At 47.9% G+C, this 17,002-nt stretch overlaps 1 protein-coding gene across 2 annotated transcripts in view; it reads left to right on the top strand.

The window, feature by feature from the left end:
• Nucleotides 1–17,002, top strand: part of PRICKLE2 (prickle planar cell polarity protein 2) — a 102,663-nt gene that overhangs the window by 51,930 nt on the left and 33,731 nt on the right. Inside the window, exon 1 of one of the 2 annotated variants that reach the window (XM_062008176.1) lies at nucleotides 8,604–9,089. The exons of the other annotated variant lie outside the window; for it this stretch is intronic. The gene's annotated coding sequence lies outside the window, so the exon portion shown is untranslated. Of the gene's footprint in view, nucleotides 1–8,603; nucleotides 9,090–17,002 lie in introns of those variants that run through there. 2 annotated transcript variants of the gene reach the window in all.

Raw genomic sequence — 17,002 nt, 5'->3', positions numbered from 1 at the left:
ATCTGTCTGTTTGGCCATCCTTGGTTGCTCATCTCTTTGAGATTCATATTTGAAGTGCTTAGTGTACTGCAGGGAGCCTGACATCATTCCCCCTCTGCTTCCCTACTCTGGTAAAAGGCAGGTAATCATGGTTTGCACACAGAAGGAGTTTTTAGGGTTGAGCTGTTTGCCCTGAAATAAAGACATGGAAAGGTGAAGGATTGACCTGACTCTGCAACACCACATTTCCAAGGATCTCAACCAAGTGAGCCACCCTGGTCTGAAGCATCTCAGCCTATTTGGGGTGGTGGCAAGAGGATGATGCCCAGCACTTGCTTCATTGCTCTGTTTCGTCTGTATTTTATTTTTTGCCTAGTGCTAGTGTAACCAGAGCAATCCTCTCCAGTCCAGGCAAGCTGCAAGAAAGCTTCCCAGCTCTAACCCAAAGAACATCTAGCATTTTCCAGAAACATCCTCACCCCTCTGCCACGGGAGCCTGGCCAACCTGGCTTTCAGTACCACTGCTGGATCTGTTGTTGCAAGGAGACAGTGTCAGTTAAGTACTCAGCAAAAAGAACCCATGGCTCCTCTGGATGCCCACCTGGTTTGTATTTCTTCAGGGAGGTGCTACTCATTGTCACAGAGTGCTTGCTTTGAAGAACAGCCCACTCCAAAGCAGCCAGCAAAATGCTTTCTGAACCACAAAGCAATGGAACTTGCTAAATCTCTAGCAGCAATAATTGCTTCTAAAAGGCTGATGTATTTGGTCTGCTCGTGTTTAGCAAACGTTTGCTTCACCCTTTGAAGATAATGCTGTGTGCAACACAGTGTGGTAGGGGGAAAAAAGAGGAAGAAATGGCCTGTGGGTTGCATCGTGTCTGAGGAGCAATGGCTGAAGGGTGCAATGGCATTCGATAGTGCTGATGTGTCCCCCTGTGAATCATGAGCGACTGGGTTTCCCCGTCCCTCCCAATGCTCGAGCTGTGGTCAGGATGAGCACCTTCATGGGCTCATACGCTGGCAGCCCCATGCCTGAGGCTCAGGCTGGTGGAGGGTGGCAGCAGCAGCCTGGCACAGTGATGGCAATGTCTCCTTGAGTCTGGGGCACCCCTGAAGTGCCCTGCCTGGAGACATCTGTGAGCTGTGCCTCAACCAGCACCTCACTGCAGGGTGGCTTTGACTCTCTGCTGGGAACTAGTACTGACTGTGTGGGACTGGGACTTATACAGTGAGGAGGGATGCTCTGGGGACACCATCCAGGAGAGCAGGGACAGGCTGGGACCCAATGGCAAGGGGAGGCAGAGCTGGAGTCAGGGGTCACGCTTCTGGCCAACCCTATCTTGATACAGCCTTAATCCCTCCCCACGGGTCCTGATCCCTCAAGTTCCTACAGCAGACAATTTAGTTGCATTTCCCTACAGATCGAGGTAAGATAAAAGCATAGCCATGTTTTACAATCAGGGAAGTGGGGTTGGAGGGTGAGAGGCTATAGGAGGAAGGGTTGCAGGTTTCCAGCTGCGTGCTCTCGCTGCTGTGGCCGCCTTTGATGAGGGCTGTGATTGATGCTGCGTTCCGAGCAGGCAGCCGTCACCCAGCGACGTGCTGACCTTTTCCTGACGGGCTGAGCGACTCTAATGATCTTGATGGGGCTGGCGATTTGTATATTGGGCTTGATGTACGAGGCCTGACACGGCACAGAGGAGTGGGACTGGGATATGACTGACAGCCCTTTCCCATTAAGGATGGTGAGGCATAGGCTGTTTTCCAGTGATTTCTTTCAGTGGGAATATTTTGCTGAATTGTGTTGTAGCAGAGAAGTTTTGCTGTTAGATATCTTTCTTTATTTAGCTTCCAAGCAGTTAAAAAAATGATGAGACTGAAGTAACTTGCAGGCCAGAAGGCTTATCACTAAAAAAGCTGTTCAAATTATACACTTAATTAATATTTAGTGAATTAATTTTACCCTGACTTTAATGTTGAGCCTTCTTAGGCAGATAAAACAAGGGAGTAGCTTGGGTCCGGGGTTTCTCTTCTTTTTGTAATTCAGCTGTATACAATTTCAAACCCTTGACTTCTTGCAGCCAACGTTAAAACCTGTTAATTTCCATGAGCTGAGCTGTGTATAAATCACACCCTGGTTGGCACATCTCATGGGTGCTTGCGGCAAGAGTAATGAATTTCATGCCTTGTTATGAGCTACTAAAACCAACACAAACACAGAAAGCCCGTTGTAATCTCAGCATATCATTCAAGGAAGCAATTTATTCCTAAGTATGAACAAATGTCAAGCCACGATAACAAATTGTTATTACTAATTAAAACAAAGGGAAGAGTAGCAAATATCTCTTGTCATTTGTGTGCGGTGCTCTGTCCAGCTTCAGCCAGTGCAGCTGCTGAACCTGCTGCTCCTTGCAAACCTCGCCATAGCCTAAGAAACATGTTGACCCTCTCTGTGCCTTCCAGGCAGGGCACGAGGCTGTGGTCTTAAGAGGTCTGGGGCCAAGAAACCACCCAGGCTTAAATCCAGGTGCTACTTTTCATAGTTCTGTTGAGTTTTTGTTTCTTTTAAATGGAGGTTGGCTGGATCGTAGAAATCTTGCAACGGGTGCAGTTTGAGGTGGTCTGACACAACACGTGCCTGCTTGCACTAGCTGGTTTTGTATCATCCTGGTCTACTTTGTGCTCTCAAGTATGGAATAAGAACCTATTTTGGCACCTTTTTGCACCGAGCAGTACAGGAGGTGAGGAGTGAGGTGCACTCCTGACCATGGCCAGTCTCCCTACATTTGCACCAACACTGTGCAGTTTAAGACTCAAAGGCATCATGAAAGCCATTTGCTGGTCATGGTCGTGTCCATGATCCAAAAATGTGCTGAATTTATCACCTCCCTGTGCATTTCACACAGTTAAATGCAAGCAGCAAATATGTCTTTGCTGGCAAAGAGCAGACAGCCATGTCTCTCTTGTGTGGGAGCAGAAACGTGGCCATCTTAAGCCATCAATGGTTTCTGAGGAGTTAGGGCAGAGGTTTGTGCAGCCCTAGGACCTGACTGCAGGGTCTGGCCTGGAGCTGGGGCTCTCAAGGGGCCCGGCCAGGGTGAGGAAGGCACTGAAATCCTGCTAGCAGCCAGAGATGATGTGCCTGGTCTGGTATAGGGAGGTAAAAATCAGGCTTGTGTTGCTCAGGCAGGACTCTGGGCTTGCTTGAGACTTACCTCTGAGCATGGAGACGATTGAGTACCGTGCCCTGGTCCTGGGGGATGCAGTGAAGGATGGCAGGTGCACAGCTAGTGCAGAGAGAAGCACTCAGTGAGGAAGGGCAAGAAATTCTCAGGGCACAAGCACTGACCTGAAACACCCTGTTAGACAGGTTTGAAGCCAAAAAGATGAAATAAAAAATCATCTAATGTGACAGCTACCCTGACAGTGTCAGGCAGGGAGAAGGGCCGCAGCCAGGGAGTCCTGAGCTGCTGCCAAGGCACATGTTGATGCAGACTTGCAGGGTTAGTTGGTTATCCTGGAAATACATCTTCTGTTTTGTGTAAATGGAAAATTAATTTGTTGCTGATCAAAGATTTAGATCTCTGGAAAACATACCACCAGATAAGCTGAAGATTTATGTGTTTCTTTTGTAGCATATTTTCAGTGAACACTTTATTGTGCATGGAAAGGCCCCAAGAAAAATATGTCATTAAAAAAATAACTGTGTTGAGTTTATTTAGTTTAAATTACGATACAGTGCTTTAATGAGGCTTTTGTAGATATCATTAAAGGACACCATTAAAAAGTCTTCAGATGAGAATACTATCAGGCTAGCACAGGGAGGAAAACCATGTGAGCACCCAGATTGTTGTTCAGGTTGACTTACAAATTTGATTTTGACATGCAAAAGTAAAAAACAGAGTAGTGAAAGCTGGAGGCTATGAAGAACTTGTTAAGCTCTCTAAAGCTTCTTGCATCAAGGTGATTAAAAAACTAACAGAGAGAGAGTGGGCAGTCAGTGGATGAGGGTCCTTTTGGGGTGCTTTGTCATGGAGAGGATGGAGTACAGGGCAGTGACTCGTGTGTGAGGGGTTCAGTGCTGCCAGAGGACATGGGCAGCAAAGGACATGCTCACTGCCTGTGTGCTGGAGGATGTCAGCAAGGGCCAGGCCTGTCTCGCTGAGTGAAGTGGTAGGAAATACAGGCAATTGCCTCTCAAATCTTCTGCAGCGTTGCTCCATCTGTGTCAGCTGCTGCTGGGCTTGGTGGTGTTTAAAAACTGGATTTCTCCTTGCAGACCGACAGCATGGGTCCTTACCCAAGGCTCTGCTGAGAATTAGTGGGATGCAGCAGCCGTGGCAGCAGGAGGAGCGGGTCTGGCTCGTGCCATCTCGGGCAGCAGCTGATGGCAAGCCCTTAGGAGAAGGGAAGAGGCCAAGTTTTCAGGATTAATGATCTGCCTCTGATGATGGTCACTCTGCTCCTCCCTCCTTCCCATTTTTCTTTGAGATAAGACGTCCCTGCTTCTGGCATTGAGAGGTACGGGGAAGGTCTGCTGCCCTACTTAAAAAGAATAAAGAAAAATGAGGAGAGTTCAATCTCATTTAAAGTCATGACATATATTTAGTGACTCACGTTCTCCAAGGAGCTTTCCCCAAACCTTGGGCATGTGCCTATATATCTCCTGAAGATCCAGGCATTTGGCCTTGAGGACTGGGGCTGGACCTTCTCATGTAAGGTCTTCTTTCTTCTCTGCTCTCTGCTAACAGCTTTTGCAGTCATCTTGCTTTTCCCCTCTGGTGTTTCACAGAATCATAGAATCATTTTGGTTGGAAAAGACCTTTAAGATCATCAAGTCCAACCCCTTACCTCACACTGCCAAGCCTACCACTAAACCATGTCCCTCAGCACCTCAAGTTTGCAAAGCTGTGCCCTCTCCACCTCTTCCTCTGCTGCTCAGCTGCCCTGTGGCCGTGGGAGCAGGGTCCCACCAGTGTCCCTGCCCCACTCATGCCCTGCTGTCCCCCCACACTGAGCACAGCCTGTCGTGGCACTGGGGCTGGAGCGCTGCCTCAGTGAGCTGAGATTGCTCTGCAAATTACAGGGGTGAGCGTGGGAACGGAGGGGAAGAAAACCACTGTGAGTATCCAGTTCTGCATTTCTGTGGGTAGAAAGAGCAATGGGAAAGTAATCTGTTATTGTGCCTGTTGCTGTGAGCCAGGATGGGCTTGATGACAGGGGGGAGCTGCCATCCCATCAAACCACAAGCTGGTGGTGTGCGTGGCATAAGGGACAGCCATCATCCCCATGAGCAGCATTTCAGGGCAGAGAAGGATGAAGCCTCTGTGACATCCCAAGGTAGCAGTGCTGTTCGTGGCCCTGGCACAGTGCAGCAGAGGATACTCACTGAATAATTCAGAAAGGCAACTTGATCTGACATTCATCAGGTCAGTAGCCCGGTGACCTTGAGGACACCAGTCTGCTGTCACCGTGTGTGGCTGTGCCATGTAGCTCATTGTCATCAGGAGAGTCAACAGAGTCACATGGAACTCTGTTGATTGACAGCTGATCAATACACCAAGGTGATAAAATACAGCATTTATGAAACATGGGCTTTTACAACGATTTGTTAAATTAGCCATAGGGATGAGTTTGTGCAAATGTCAGAAAGATTAAAGTTGCTTGCGTTTGGCTGTCTTTGAAACTACATGCAAAGGGCAGAAAGATGTGGCTATATTTACAGGCAGAGTTGTCCATTTCATGTCTAAGCAGGGGCTTTCTGCTTTTGATCTTGATTTTAGTAGCTGAGGTTTTATTTCTGGTCGTTTGCTTCGTTGCTGGCAGTTGTCAGCATCTATCCTTGTAACGGTGCAAGTCCTTCACGTGACCTTTGATAACTTGCTCCACCAGCTCAGTATTCTCCTTACTGCTTAATGAAACACCCATTTCACCTGTGTAATGTGCAGAATCCGTTAAGAAATCTTGTTGTGTGCCTTCTGGAGTTATTCCAATACATGACCTTTTCACAAGCCTTGCAGTAGGTAACGGTAATATGGAGCAATTGCCTATGAACTGGCAGCTTTCAAAGCAGGAAGGCTCATTTCCACTTTCCTAAGACAGTTGCGTGTCCAAATGTGGCAGCTTCTAATCTGATTTCTTGTCTCAGAAGAGCCTGTTGATTGGATTTTGTGGATATTTAGGTTTGCAAGTGTTGGAACAAGAAGCCTGCCTGGAGCGACGGTGATTATACATGCTGTTTGGAGACACAGAGCTCTTCTGCTCTTAGCTAGCCGTGCAGCTGAGGTGTTAGAGGTGTTGATCTTGCTGTTCTTTTTCATCAGCTCACAATTCTGACTCCCATTTTATCCTTGTGGATCAACTTACACTTCAAAGTTTGCAATTTCTGATGTGATCCCTTTTTTGGGGAGGATCCAGTTGGCCAAGACAGCGAAGCAGAACTCGCCTTTGCTGTCGGATGTTTGGTTGTGTGGAGGTGACAGTGGCGTCCAGCCTGAGGTGGGATCGTGTTGGGCTGGCGCAGGGCAAATGAAGCAGCCATAGATGGAGTTACACAGAGTATGTCAGACAAGAGGTGGGTTTGGACACTCGGGCTGGTGCCCTGCCAACCTTTCCCCCAGGTGCAGAGCCCACTGGCCGTCCTGCTCAAGTGGCACTTGGAGCACTAATAGGCACTTTGCTCTCAAGTGTTTATAGCTAAGGAGCCTTTCCTCCTTGAAAGTTAATGCAGATAAAGTCAGGCTTTTTACTCACGTGTTTGGTGAAGATTAATGCCCACAGGACCCGCTGTGTGGAGCAGTACATATTCTTTGTGTTGGTTGTAGCCCCAAGTCACTGCTGCGTGCTTTTAGCAATACATTTCCAGAGAAGATTGTTACATTAAACATGGGTAATTTCTGCTCTACAGCATTTCTGCTCAGCATTATAATTTTATAAGCAAGCTGCTTTATTTGCTTTTGCCCAATTCAGTTTTGTCTCATTTCCTTTGGATTGTAATTAACATGTTTTGAGTTTAAGAGGAAAAATACATCATCTTGGAGCCGTGGCACGCGAAGCATAGAGAGGCAAGTTGACAGCCTGCCCACAACACCGAGGCAAGCTGGAAGGGACAAAACATGCCAGTTTAGGAAGCTGAAGGGGTCAGGAGAGTTTTTTCCTACAAGTTCTTTTGCTCTGTGTAGTTGGAAGAGTTGGAGGATCTCCTCTTTGGTTCTGTGGCCATCCTCAGCAGAAGTGAAGGTGATGCTGCTCCTTCCTCCATGAATGGAAGGTCTGACGTGGCTGCATGCAGTAACAGGGTCAGTGCTTAACTCTTGGTCTTGCAGCTGCAGATCTCATTTTAAAACATTTCATCAGCAGCCGTCAATGTTTTCTTTTGTCTGCAGTTGTCTGAGCCACATGAGGTCTCTGCACATTCTTGGTTCATCCTCCTTGGCCAGACTAAGTTGGGGCGGATGTGAGGGGAAGCTGGGCTGGGTTTGACCCAGCTGAAGATCATGCCCTTGAGATTTTGATTGTAATTCCATATAATGAAACCTAATTTATGAGCCTTAATAATAATAATTTAAGACATTTGAGACTGCGAGAAAGACTCACAGCTGTAGTTTCTGCATCCTTCTGTGTTCTGTAAACATAGCTAATATTGCCAAAATCAAGGGCTCTGAAATCCGGAGCCAGGCCCCAAAAGTCAGGAGCTTGCTACAAAAGCATTATGTGTTGGGCAAGTTTTATTTGCTTTCTGTATTTTCCTGAGCCCACAGAAACTAGAGTTTTGAGTTTCACTCACTTGTTTTGCAAAGGCAAAACACTCTCTCCTCCAGTTGTCTTGAAGCAGAGATTAATTTGTGACTGTCTTAATTCCCAAGCAACAAGCTTTAAGAGCGGGAGAAGAAATGTGACAGCATGGTTCCTTCTCTGCTTTTACTTTTCCGAGTGGAGGAGAACATTGGGGAAGGAAGCTTCAGCATCCCTGTTGGGGTGGTGTGTTGCTGGGGCTTGCAGTGTTCACCTGAGGCACACGTTAAAGGTGTGAATTATGCATCTCTCGGGGCCGCATGAAAGAAAATGTATTAAAATATGCGGCAACCCAAATGCCACGCTAATAACTTGTATTTCCCAGAATATTTAGCCCTGCTGGTGCACAAACAGGCTGTGTCTAAAAACCAGTGGGGAATCATAGCAAATGACTGCAGAAAATAATTAAAAGGACATCGAAAGCCAGGAGAAAAATGATCTGTTGCTCAGAGCCAGCGGATCATTGCTTTAATCGCCTGCGTACCTAAGAAGCGGTGCCTTAAGTCTGACAGCAAGTTGAGCTTCGGTCAGCATCAAATAAGATGATAGTCGGGGAAGGATAATTAGTGTCTTCACACCATTCAATTTGGGCTGCTGGTGTGGAGCCAACTCTTTGAAACATGCACATGCGAGCCAGTGTGAAGGATTCCTCTTTTTTTTTTCCCCCCTCCCTTCTCCCTTTCCCTGAGCAGCCTTCAGGATTTATTGATTTCTAAGAGCAGGCTGATTTCCATGTAAACAAACGGGAGGGTGGCCGGGCCGTGGTGCGAGGTCCGGATGCGGTGACTTTGGCTTGCTGACATCATTGCTCATTAGCATGCAGGAGAGGAGAGCAATGCAACAGCAGAGCCCCGCGTCGCTCCCGCGCCGGCAATTATTCTCCACGGGCTGCATCTCTCCTCATTAATGCCTTGCGCTCGGCGAGCAAATTGGACATCCTCTTGCCACCTCGAAGGGTCATTTAGCAAAAGGCAGGCTGGAGGGGAGAGCTGCTGGATTCATTTGGAGCTGGATCCGGAGCTGGATTTCAGAGCCAGGCGATTTGAAGCGAACGCTTGAGCCGCGGGGCAGGAATGGCACGTTTTTCCACGGCAGGTTTCCGTCGTACACGCACCACGGTGGGTGCGTGTCCCCTCTGAAAGGCTCTCCCATAAAGCACATCTGGCTGAGTGTGCCAGGGGACACGGGATGCTTTGTGGCACTGCGGTGCCTGGGCTGGCCCTGGCAGCAGCTCACTGGCCAAACGGCAACTGGCACAACTAGGGTGACTGAGCAACCCACTGCCTTTTTTCCTCCTGCGCTGTCGCCAGGATCAGGTAAGAAACCACCTTTTGACAGCGACTTCAAAGTTGTCGGGGGTTTTTAAAGAGGGGTAGAAAGTAGAAGGGAGGAGGAGGAGGAATCAGCAGCATTCTGTGGATGCACGTAGCTAACTTTGCTCGGTGTGCTGTTGGTGGGGATGTGCAGGGGGCTGCGCTTGTTTCCCAGCCTTTGCTGTTTTCGTTGTTTATGGATGTAAAAGGTTAATTGTTAAACTGCATTTCTGCAGCTGCGGGAAGTCAGGGAGAAACACTGATGCCACTGTAACGAGTTTTTCCTTTTAAAAATAACCAGGAAGGCTCAACTGGCTCTAAATAAGAATAAGTACTGAAAAATCCTCATCTCTCAGTGTTAATATCATTGCTCTGGGAACTGCAGCTTCTGGAATCCTGGTTTTCTGAGCATTTTCCGAGGAGACTGTGTGTACTCACAGTGTGAGGATGTTACCGTTCAGATGTTTATTGTGGTGCTTTTGCCTTCCTGAGGATAGAGAGTTTTAAAGTAATCATCTTTCTACATCCTCCCTTTTCATGCCAGAATGCCTGTCTAAACCAATCTAGAACTGCAACCTGGGGGTTATGGTTTTCAGTGCAATCTCTTATAAGTCAAATTTCCTATTTTCCTTCTCCCTTGAAGGAACATTTTAAGCAGATGTGACACAGACGCGACCTGTGACCGTAGAAGGATTTTAATCCAGTTACTCTTTGTTTTGTAGTCATGATTCTTTGGCAGTGCTAAACACTGATTGAATCTTTTCGAGCTGTTGAGGATTAGTGCTGGACAGAATAATGCCAAAATAATTATTTGCACCAGATGCAGTGTCATCCTTTCAGTTTTAGCTCTCTTATCTTGTAACTTACCTCGACTTACTATTATTTCACCTACTGCAGGAGCATTTACATGTCTCACATCCCTGCCTTGTATTTATAAGTGTGCCAGCTTGAGCCTGTGATAAAGATTTGTAAAGTGAAACTATCTGCAGCTAACAAGATTATGTTTTGCTTCGTACTTTAATCTTCTCCCATCGCATGTTTTCTACCAGCCAGATTGAGTTTAACAAAATGACCTGGCCTTGCACACTTGCTGCTGGCGGACTTGCTCAGGCTTAGCTGGCATATACACAGATCAGTGATTGCTTTCACAAGTGAGTCGGTGTTGTCTGTCTCAGGGGATGCCGTCTGAGCCTTAACTTTTGAAATAATTCCAGTTTTCAGCCTAGCTCATCCTGATTTTGAGCATTTTGCCTATCAGGCAGGCTTTTTCCTTTGGGACATGTGGCCTGGGAGATGCTCAAATTGTAGCATGTTTACTGCTTCCACTTGCTTGTCATGCTGCAGATGCAAACTGGTGAAGTCCCTTAAAATAGCATTTACAGCCCCAGGGCAGATTGCTGGGAACCTGTTTAGCTTAGCCTGTCAGTCTGAGACCTGTACTGGAGAGATGGACTGCAAGCCTGGAACAGGGTGAGGGAAAAGGAGGGGCAGGAAGGGAAATGATGCCTGCGAAGAGAGCAGGGTTATGCAAACTTGAGAAAACAGTGAGGACAAACCCACATGCTGAACACGGTTGAGGAGAGATTGTTTTGGATGCATAGGTAGAGCTTAACTCTTGCTGGAACCCCCAGTCTTAGAGGCAGTTTTCTTCCTTCAGTTAGGCAGCAGAAAGAATCCCCCTGTGATACAGTTCCACATCTTGTTAGGCTGAAAAGCCACCAAAGAGTATAATAAAAAAACTGCCAGGATTACTATGGGGTATGACAGGGGCTTTGCAGCACAGACACTTCTTGGTTGTCATGTGGGGAGCAAGGCTGTGCCCAGCCCAGCGATGGGTTGAGGGTTTGAGGAGAGTCCAGCTCTGCCTGTTCCCTCGCCTGCTCCATCTGTGCCGGTCAGGGACCCCTCTGGGCTCTCAGAGCCATGGGACTGGGATTGTCCTGTCAAGCCAAATCTCTCGGGTCTCCACAGCTCCTGGATCTGCCCATCTTGTGGCTCCCTCAGCCTTCCAAAATCCTGAGGTTGGCCTCAGCATTGTTTGTCCACCAGCTTCAGGATTGTTACTGCTGTTATTGAGCCTGTTATTCGCTTAAACTTGGAAACTAGTGGTTTGCTTTTCTTCTTCATGACCAGGAAGTAATATGTGGTTGTTATTGTTTCTGTGTGCTGAGAGCTGGACCTTTAAGGGGGTAAAAAAAACCCCAACTAACATAAATATATTGAGATGAGTGGTAAGCCTGTGAGCTGGCAGGCTGCCTGCATCATCTCAGATGTGGCAATGCAGTCTGTTGGACATTTTTTCTCCTGGTATCACAGCTGGGCAACAGGCAGAGACTCACAGCACCTTAATTTTCCTCTTCTCTCCCTCCCCCTTTCTTGATCTGCAGCTCACACGAGTGTAGCATTTTGCCCACCTCTGTCTAACCTCTGTTACCAAAAATTAATTGTGTCTTCTGCAAAATATCTTGAGAGCTCTGGAGAATTCTTCTGAGATCTACCAAGTTATTAACATCCCTTAATTTAAACATCTCATCTTTATGCATCAGAATTTCCATGGTTTGTGTCAGGGGTTGCAGCTCACGGGAGCAGCTTGGCAGACTAGTTCAGGTCAGGAGGGTGTTTAAACATCCTGGGTCTTGTACTCAGATGATGAGGAGAAACTGGAGCCTGAACGGGGACCTGTGCTCACTGCAGAGGGCTGGGGTGTACCCAAGCTCCCCAAAATGTCCTGTGATGCACCCCACGACCTCCTGTGGGACTTAGCCATGGGTTGGAAAGGTCGGTCTTGTTTGAATTCATCCCGGAGTGCTGCTGAGAGGTCTGTCCATGGTTTTGGGCTGTGGTCCTGCTTCCGTGTTTGCCTAAGAGGACACCAAGACAGCCCAGACAGGGGATTTGAGGTTTTTGTCCAGTGTCGTGTTTTGTTCTAATTTCTTCATCTGGGAGGAGCACAGCCGTGTGTGCTGACGGTGGTTGAATGCCACGTGGTGCCTGAGACCACAGACAGCAAATTTGGAAGCAGCCAGGAGACTGCCCTGGGCCGTGCTGCAAGGAATCAGCCACTTGGGGATAGGCCAGGGGGGACCCACGGTCCTGTTTCACCACAAAGGCAGAACAACTGGAAAATCCTCAGGCTGCTTTTGCTCATATTAAGCTGCAACCACCTGGAGAGTTGGCTTGAAGGTTTTTTTCCTCCTCTTCTTAATTAAGCAAGAAAAATTTTGCAATAGTAAAAGGTTTTTACAGAGTCTTAAAAATAAAATTAGCCTGCAGCCTGAGACTGAGCATGGACAACTTCAGCCAGAGAGGAGAATTTTTCCAGGAGTGGAAATGGGGTTTGCAATAAAAGCTTTGACACCACCCTGGGTACCTTTGCAGTTGCTGCTGTTGGCACTGCGGAGGTCAGAGGGGATTAAAAATAAAACAACACTGAAAGTCAGACTTGCCTCAAGAAATCAAGTGGGTAGAAAAGATTTTTCTTTTGAGTTGCAACTCTTCCATCCTCTCAGTGTTCTCCTACCTACTGCAGATCTTTCCAGAGATGTGCAGCTCCATGTGCTGCCCTATGGCCACAGACATCTGGGGCAGTTGCATCTATGGAAATAGTTTGACTGATGGATTATTTCTCTATTCCTTGATCCTGACATTACTGTTCTACCAGCTTTGTTGCTACCAGCTGATGTTGATCTTTTGAGCCAACTGTTCCTACAACATCTTGGGTCAAGTGAGTGTTGCCCTCCTCTGGCTGTCCTTGCAGGCCACCAAGGATACTTTGTCCTCAGATTTGAATTGCTCCTGTTGTAAATACGCTGATATACAACTCACCTCCTTTAGCCTCCTGCACCCCAGTTGGACAGATAAAAGCTTTCACTAAGCTTCCTTTTCAAGCCAGGTAGCACCAAGTCTTTGCAGTTTGTTCCCATTGATAGTTTTTTTTTCCAGCTGGAGTGACTGAAGAGCTGTGAAGTCACTGGAATATTTTGTCCAGAGAGATGCTGCTTTGTCACAGAGGTCTATGGGACTCAGGGTCATTATGAGACTGGGAGTATTTAGTTCAAAATACCCAAGCAGAGCTCTAACTCCAACTGTCTATTTTGAACACAAAAGCTCTGATGAAGCTGATGTTCAGGGAGCTGATGGGGAAGGTAGGGCTGGATTCTGCCAGTGAAATAGATCTGTGCTTGTACTGGAGAAGAGCTGCTGGGCTCTCCCTCAGGCAGTGAAGGACTATGTTAATTTTTAAGTTTAGATAAATGTTTGCCCAGCCTGTGAGGTCTTGAGAAATGGGTCTGCATAGCTGGAGCTTGCCCAGGCTGGGAAGATGCCTCATTAGCTCTCAAATGAGGGGAGGAGATAACAGGCAGGGATATTAAGACACCCTTGTTAAGAGACTCAGGGGTCACACGAGCTGCCCCAAATCCTCAGCTTCTCCTGTTTCTCAGAAGTCTTATGATTTACTGGCTGATGACTAACCCAAAAGCCTCTTTGCAATCACAATGATGACACGAGGCTGGAAAATAAAACCAGGCTGCTGTATACACACGTCTTAAGCTAAGCGGGAAGGGAATTGCCCCTTTGTGTTTACACACCCCATCTGAGCTGGGCAGACAATTGCTTTTTGAGGGATTCCAAATCTTGCATGTTAATGTGTGCACAAATGCATGCAAATCCTTTATTCCCGAGCGCAGCAGAGGCATCGCATGGCCGGTGCGGGCCATGGCATTCCTGCTCCTCACATTGTCTGGAGACAGAGCTGCTTCCTGATACAGCCCATTTATTTCCATCCCAGAAGAAACAAGTGAGAAGCAGAGATAAGCAGTGCCGGGAGTTGATAAGGGCTGTTTGCCGAGTTCCTTCTGTGTCCAAGAGGATTTTTAACGTTTCTGACATGATTTTAAACTCTGCCTTCCTTCTTGCTGTTGCCACGAGGGGTTGGGTTCTTGTGCTGCCTTTTCTCAAAATCTCTGCAGTGCCTGGCCTGGACAGGCTTTGTATTTGCTGCTCTAGGTCCTGTGTGCCCACTCCAGCTGAGCCAGCAGCCATGGCTGGAAGAGGAGGTTCCTACATCCAGGAGCTTTTCCTGCAGGCAGGGATCTGCTACTCTCACAACCCCAGGAGGGTCTGGTCCTGCCTGCACTGCCTCAGGGCCCAACCTGTGCAAGCCAGCTTGGCCAGCGTCTTTGCTGGAGCTATGGACCATTTGCAAGAACGCATTTTGCCTTGGCCTCAGGCTGCCCCCAATCTCCCTTCCCTGGCTTTTTAGCTCTGCCTGTGCTTTTTCCCAGTTTGGAGTTGTTGCTGCTTTTTCACAGCAGGGAGACCTTGGCTCTCTTCAGAAAGCTGGGGGTACACTCGTGGCTCTCTCCAAAGCCTCTTGCACAGCACTAGTGTTTTCAGCATCGTTGAACTTATTGTTGGTGCTGTTGCTGTGATAAAAGGGCTCCGGGAGGCCCCGGCGATGGCAGAGGCTGTGCTTTGCTAACTGCAGCATACAAGAGGCTGCCTTGTCCCAGAGACCTCACAGGTCAGTTGGGTTTGTGTCAAGCTATATGTATGTGGACCTGGGCTGGAAGTGTGCTTCTGCATCCCAAACAAGGGACTAAGGAGCCAGGTTCTCTGCTTGGTGGGTTGAGCCCTGTTTGCTTCAGATTCCTCTGGTATGCTTGTTTTCATCCACAGAGAGAAGAGGACTCAGGGCTGGCAGGGGTGGTGGATCCAGTTTGCACTAGTGGATGGGTGGGGATTTAATTGGGGACGGGGGTTAGAGCCTCTTTTGAGGAGAGGACCAGCCACAGTGCCAAGAGCACCACGTAACAGCAGCCACTGCAAAATGAAATACATCCATCTTGTAACTTCATCACATGAAGTGCTGGCCTCAAGTAGAACAAATTTTTCAGTCTGTTTTTGAGCCATTGCTGCTTTGTACCATGTGAAGTTAATTCGAGGCAGGCACCTTTCCAGCTAAATCTGACACCAGGAAATGTTCTTTTTATCTCCCCATTTGCTTCCCTCCATCCTGGCCCTGCAGCAGGGCAGCTCTGTGCACAGCCCCATACTGAGCAGCGCAGCCGGGTGCTCCCCAGCCCATGCTTCCCGCTGCAGCACCGCTGCTGCCCGGATCCCTCTCTTCTTTCCTCGCTGTCCACAAGCCACAGCTGCTTAACAGCTCCCTTTTTTACCCTCTGTGCCTGAAGCTGGTCATGCTGTCAGCTCTCCTCTCTACACTGGGAAACACATCATCACTGGGTTTCTCCTCACCAGCCATCAGCTCCCGGTGTCAAGTGATGCTCCAGAGCATCCCCAGCAACAGTGCCAAAATAGTCTCCCGTCCTGTACCTTCCCCAATGCTGGAGATTTCTCTTAATCACCAGGGCAGGTACTTTCCTGGGATGAGCTTGTAGACACTTCTCTGAGATGAAAGCAAGAGGGAAAGGCTCTGGAATGAAGATGGGATTTCCAGAGAGTAATTTGTGTCAGTTTCTTCTTGCTTAAAAAGAACCCAACCCTGCCTGCAGTCTCCTCACACAAGTCCTGTGGGGCTCCTTAGCTGCAGAAGCAGCAGAAGTCGTTGCTGTTGAAGCTTTGGTGATGTTTAGGTGAGGCCTGTGTCTGGCCAGAGCTGATCTAAGGAGTTTCCCTTTGCCGGCTGTGCACCGCAGCACCCTTTATAAGGTAAGGTATGCAGCAGCTGCCCGCCAGCACTCAGCAGCTCCGGGCTCCTGCTCTTCCTGCACTAATGACTAAGGAGCTGCTGCTGGCAGGAGCAGCTGTGTGCTGCTGGCCATGGCTCTGCTCCTCTCCAGCACCCACCAGCAACCCGCCATGGCACCGGCTCCCGTGGCACATCATCTCCGCAGTCGTTGTGCACAGGCATTGTCTCACTTCCCGCTGCTCTGCTGTTAGTGTGGTGGTGGGGATACTGCTTCCTCAATTTCATCTCACATTTGAAATGTGCATTTTTATATTAAGTTTTTACTACAGGGAATTATTTTTAATTATAGTGAGCTGGAAGATGATAAAATAAAGTTGGGTAAGTGAGACCTGTGTGAAGAAGTCATGGAAACCATATCATAGGAGTGGGAAGGCACTCCTAGGACACTGAGTATTGTTCCCATGAAACAACATATCCTAATGTAAAGAAAATAATAGTAATTAAAGCTGTTAATCTTCTGCTTTTAATGAGGGGAAAGGAAGAGAACTGAATATCTCAGGGGCAAGATCTTGAAGTTTGTACAGTTTGCCCAGGGAGGTGGCAGATGAGTCTGGAGATGCTCAGTTTTTAATGGTGCAAAGTTTTTACAGAGTTTATTGTCCTGGCTTGGGAATGTCAATGATGAGCAGACAGGCTGTCTGTGTCCTTTTTAGCCTTTGTTTTTCTGACCAGGAGAAGCCACCCATGGGCAGTAGCTCCTTGCTTGGGATAGGGCAGGAGTAAGGATGGGGGTAAATCAACTTCCCAACCTGATCCTCACACTCCTGGCTTTATGTGGTGTGAGCTGCAGGATGATAGTCAGATGGAGTGACCTCTGGGATCTAACTGATCACACATCTCACCTGTTAGCTCTTCATCATCGTTATTTCAAGTCTTTAGGATGGCTTGGTTTATCTCATTTGTGAAAAGCCAAGGCTTCTGATGCTCTCCTGCCATCCTTCATCTCCCAGCAGAGCAGGGAGGTGTCCAGAAACATGAACAGCACTCTTGCTCCTGTTGTTCCTGCTGTCCAAAGGTGGACTCCTGTGTTTATCTCCCTTTGAAGCTTGTGATGGATATCCTGAAAATTAAAATTTGTCAAATAAGTCCTAAACTCTGGGGCTCTGGAGCTATTAATTGTTCTTAACATCTTGGTGCATATTGAGCGGCTTCTAATCATGTCATGAAGTGAGATGGAAAGGGCAAAGAAACCATAGTCTACTGA

Source organism: Colius striatus, chromosome 15 (assembly GCF_028858725.1).
Source record: "Colius striatus isolate bColStr4 chromosome 15, bColStr4.1.hap1, whole genome shotgun sequence".
Classification (NCBI taxonomy): domain Eukaryota; kingdom Metazoa; phylum Chordata; class Aves; order Coliiformes; family Coliidae; genus Colius; species Colius striatus.
This window is presented reverse-complemented; position numbering and strand designations above follow the sequence as displayed.